This window comes from Oncorhynchus tshawytscha, linkage group LG04, assembly GCF_018296145.1.
Source record: "Oncorhynchus tshawytscha isolate Ot180627B linkage group LG04, Otsh_v2.0, whole genome shotgun sequence".
Taxonomy (NCBI): domain Eukaryota; kingdom Metazoa; phylum Chordata; class Actinopteri; order Salmoniformes; family Salmonidae; genus Oncorhynchus; species Oncorhynchus tshawytscha.
In genome coordinates this window covers 4,652,457-4,657,791 of record NC_056432.1, presented here as the reverse complement: position 1 = coordinate 4,657,791, position 5,335 = coordinate 4,652,457, and positions in this window count along the sequence as shown.

Sequence of the window (5,335 nt, the reverse complement as noted above, 5' to 3'; positions counted from 1 at the left end):
GTTGTGTCTTTATGCCATCTGAATGTCATCCTTGGTCCTTAGCTCTGAACATACACAAACACACCTACAACCAGGGCTCTAAAGTGTGACCAAATGCAGCCAAATATTTAACTTCTGTGACTTGGGAGCAGCAGTGCGTTTATTAAAAATAAAACAGAAATCCATACAAAATATCTTTCTTTTTCGGCGCTAGAGAGAATGGCGGATGCTGAGATTTAATATGACCTTTTATTTAACTAAGCAAGTCAGTTAAGAACAAATTCTTATTTTAAAAGACAACCCACTGTTCCTAGGCTAACTGCCTGTTCAGGGGCAGAACAACAGATTTGTTCCTTGTCAGCTTGGGGATTTGAATTTGCAACCTTCCGGTTACTACTCCAACGCTCTAACCACTAGGCTACCCTGCCGCCTCTACGCTCTAACCACTAGGCTACCCTGCCGCCTCTACGCTCTAACCACTAGGCTACCCTGCCGCCTCTACGCTCTAACCACTAGGCTACCCTGCCGCCTGTACGCTCTAACCACTAGGCTACCCTGCCGCCTCTACACTCTAACCACTAGGCTACCCTGCCGACGGGGCTAGCAAAGATGAGAATGAAGGTGATGAGAATACTGGATGGGCTACAGTCACTAAGAGCTAACATTACAGTTAAACCAGCGTCTAGCAGGCCTACTGCTCATGACTAAACTACTTCAGTTTGTAGTAGGAGCGCTGTTTGATGTACCTGGCAGATCCAAATGCTGTTGCCAAGATGGTGAAGAAAGTGATGGCTACAGGATCAAGGAGAGAGCGAGGTGCCTCACCTGAATCCAGGAGAGCGAGAGGGAGGCGACTCCCTTGTGCCTCACCTGAATCCAGGAGAGCGAGAGGGAGGCGACTGCCTTGTGCCTCACCTGAATCCAGGAGAGCGAGAGGGAGGCGACTGCCTTGTGCCTCACCAGAATCCAGGAGAGAGAGAGAGAGAGGTGACTCCCTTGTGCCTCACCTGAATCCAGGAGAGAGAGAGAGAGAGAGGTGACTCCCTTGTGCCTCACCTGAATCCAGGAGAGCGAGAGAGAGGTGACTGCCTTGTGCCTCACCTGAATCCAGGAGAGAGAGAGAGAGAGGTGACTCCCTTGTGCCTCACCTGAATCCAGGAGAGCGAGAGAGAGGCGACTGCCTTGTGCCTCACCTGAATCCAGGAGAGAGAGAGAGGTGACTCCCTTGTGCCTCACCTGAATCCAGGAGAGCGAGAGGGAGGCGACTGCCTTGTGCCTCACCTGAATCCAGGAGAGCGAGAGGGAGGCGACTGCCTTGTGCCTCACCTGAATCCAGGAGAGCGAGAGAGAGGCGACTGCCTTATGCCTCACCAGAATCCAGGAGAGAGAGAGATGACTGCCTTGTGCCTCACCTGAATCCAGGAGAGCGAGAGGGAGGCGACTGCCTTGTGCCTCACCAGAATCCAGGAGAGAGAGAGGTGACTGCCTTATGCCTCACCAGAATCCAGGAGAGAGAGAGGGAGACGACTGCTTTGTGCCTCACCAGAATCCAGGAGAGAGAGATGACTGCTTTGTGCCTCACCAGAATCCAGGAGAGAGGGGAGGTGACTGCCTTGTGCCTCACCTGAATCCAGGAGAGAGGGGGAGGTGACTGCCTTGTGCCTCACCAGAATCCAGGAGAGAGAGAGGTGACTGCCTTATGCCTCACCAGAATCCAGGAGAGAGAGATGACTGCTTTGTGCCTCACCAGAATCCAGGAGAGAGAGAGGTGACTGCCTTATGCCTCACCAGAATCCAGAAGAGGGGGAGGTGACTCCCTTGTGCCTCACCTGAATCCAGGAGAGAGAGGTGACTGCCTTATGCCTTACCAGAATCCAGGAGAGAGAGAGGTGACTGCCTTATGCCTTACCAGAATCCAGGAGAGAGAGAGAGGTGACTGCCTTATGCCTCACCAGAATCCAGAAGAGGGGAGGTGACTCCCTTGTGCCTCACCTGAATCCAGGAGAGAGAGAGGTGACTGCCTTATGCCTTACCAGAATCCAGGAGAGAGAGAGAGGTGACTGCCTTATGCCTCACCAGAATCCAGGAGAGCGAGAGAGAGGTGACTGCCTTGTGCCTCACCTAAATCCAGGAGAGAGAGGTGACAGCCTTGTGCCTCACCTGAATCCAGGAGAGAGGGGGAGGTGACTGCCTTGTGCCTCACCAGAATCCAGGAGAGAGAGAGGTGACTGCCTTATGCCTCACCAGAATCCAGGAGAGAGAGAGATGACTGCTTTGTGCCTCACCAGAATCCAGGAGAGAGAGAGATGACTGCTTTGTGCCTCACCAGAATCCAGGAGAGAGAGAGGTGACTGCCTTGTGCCTCACCAGAATCCAGGAGAGAGAGAGGTGACTGCCTTGTGCCTCACCTGAATCCAGGAGAGAGAGAGGTGACTGCCTTATGCCTTACCAGAATCCAGGAGAGAGAGAGAGGTGACTCCCTTGTGCCTCACCAGAATCCAGGAGAGAGAGAGAGAGGTGACTCCCTTGTGCCTCACCAGAATCCAGGAGAGAGAGAGAGAGGTGACTCCCTTGTGCCTCACCAGAATCAAGGAGAGAGAGAGGTGACTGCAGGGCACCAATCACGGGTGTGATTTCTGGAGTTTCTGTGGAAGTTGGGGCTAAGAAGATCAAGATTAAAATTCCTGGAGTAGTTGGAGCTTGACTATTGATGCGTGTGTACAATGGAAAGAAGATGGAGTATGTCTCTGTTACTGTTTTTAACCACCGCGTGCATAACTCAGGTTGGAATCCCCCCCCCCCGTCTGAAAAGTTGAGCTCTGTTATGAAATCCTTGAAGTCTGATGTGATGAAATCATAAGTCAACACTTCAGAGTAAGCAAATATTCTCCACATTCCACTACTACAGGAATGTACACAAGAAAAATGGCAGATGTAAAACCTTGCTTGGGTGAAATATTTATGAGAATATGAGGGTCAGATATGTTCTGTATCTGGTCTCCACTACACACAGTCACCACTACTACTTTTCCCCATTATCTTTTGGACTATGCCAGGAGATGCTGATTCTGCAGGTACCAGATCAGGTACCAGATCACGTTTGGACCTGGCCCAAATGTGGAAGCTATGCCGTCCTTTAGGGGCAACAACGTGAGCGCCTGTTATCTTCTAACAGGCTTGCTATTTTCGTTGTGGATGGGGATGGGGGTGGTGGGGGAGGGTTTAAGCCACAAACTCAGGCTCGGAAGGTTGCGTGATGTTTTTGTAGTTTTAAGCCTTAATCCAAACCTTAACCTTTTAACAGAATGAATGCATAGACTTACATTTTAGTTTCACTTTTTTTTTTTGCAGCTTTTGACTGACAGCTAAGTTTCGGAAACACGTGGCACAACGTAAACGTCACGCCATGGAGTAATTCAGGAACCCCAGTCAAGGCAGGCGTTTTAGTTGGAGATTCGGGTTGATTACTGTACACCAAAGCGTGTACACACACACACTTCCTCCTCATTACATTATCCAGAGGTAATGACCTGTACTAAATGGCTCGTTAGATAAACAAACCATGTTATTGAGTGAACATTAACTCACATAATCATTAGTTCACACACACACACACACACACACACACACACACACACACACACACATACCTCTGGACGGGTAACCTGGATTTCAACACACAGTACTAAAAGTTTGATTTGAAAAAAGTAAAAGAATTTGCAGTTGAACAGTTACTATTGTTGAGTTATTTTTTTTAATGCTAATGTCTGCATATTTTATAAGTTATAGTTGATTTTAAAAAGTAAAAGAATTTGAATTTAGGATAGCCTGAGCATGTGAAAGTTGTTTCGGTGTATCTAGCTTGAATGGTTTGTTACGTTTTCCCCCAAAAATAAAATATCAGGTAGTGTGGCAAACGAAAAACTAAAACCCACACTAACATATAATATGGAGGGAAAATAAGTGGAGCAAACCAAACCAAACCTGGGGAGATACAAGACAGAAAGTTTGGGTTTATCAACATCTCTCATACCACCTGGAGCACTGGGCCAGGAGTTAATGTTACTGAGTTATTTTATGCAAATTTATACAAATGATGTTTATTTAAAAAAAAAAAAATCTGACAGGGAAGACATATTGAGACTTAGGTCTCATTTCCAAATGCACCCTGTATAATACAATATAAATATACACAACAATCACAATATATGTACAGTCGTGGCCAAAAGTTTTGAGAATGACAAAAATATAAATTGTCACAAAGTCTGCTGCCTCAGTTTGTATGATGGCAATTTGTATATACTCCAGAATGTTATGAAGAGTGATCAGATGAATTGCAATTAATTGCAAAGTCCCTCTTTGCCATGCAAATGACCTGAATTCCCCCCAAAACATTTCCACTGCATTTCAGCCCTGCCACAAAAGGACCGGCTGACATCATGTCAGTGATTCTCTCGTTAACACAGGTGTGAGTGTTGACGAGGACAAGGCTGGAGGTAACTCTGTCATGCTGATTGAGTTCGAATAACAGACTGGAAGCTTCAAAAGGAGGATGGTGCTTGGAATCATTGTTCTTCCTCTGTCAACCATGGTTACCTGCAAGGAAACACGTGCCGTCATCATTGCTTTGCACAAAAAGGGCTTCACAGGCAAGGATATTGCTGCCAGTAAGATTGTACCTAAATCAACTATTTATATTTGATATTTGTCCATTAAAATAACATAAAATTGATCAGAAATACAGTGTAGACATTGTTAATGTTGGAAATGACTATTGCAGCTGGAAACGGCTGATTACTAATGGAATATCTACATAGGCGTACAGAGGCCCATTATCAGCAACCATCACTGCTCTGTTCCAATGGCACGTTGTGTTAGTTAATCGAAGTTTATAATTTTAAAAGGCTAAGTGATCATTAGAAAACCCAATTGTTCAGAGGAGACTGCGTGAATCAGGCCTTCATGGTCGAATTGCTGCAAAGAAACCACTACTAAAGGACACCAATAAGAACAGACTTGCTTGGGCCAAGAAACACACGAACAATGGACATTAGACCGGTGTAAATCTGTCCTTGGTTCTGAATAGTCCAAAATGTGAGATTTTTGGTTCCAACCACTGTGTCTTTGTGAGACGCAGAGTAGGTGAACGGATGATCTCTGCGTCTGTGGTTCCCACCGTGAAGCATGGAGGAGGAGGTGTGATGGTGTGGGGGTGCCTTGCTGGTGACAAAGTCTGTGATTTATTTAGAGTTCAAGGCACTACTTAATCAGCATGGCTACCACAGCCTTCTGCAGTGATACACCATCCCATCTGGTTTGCTCTTAGTTGGAATATAATTTGTTTTTCAACAGGACA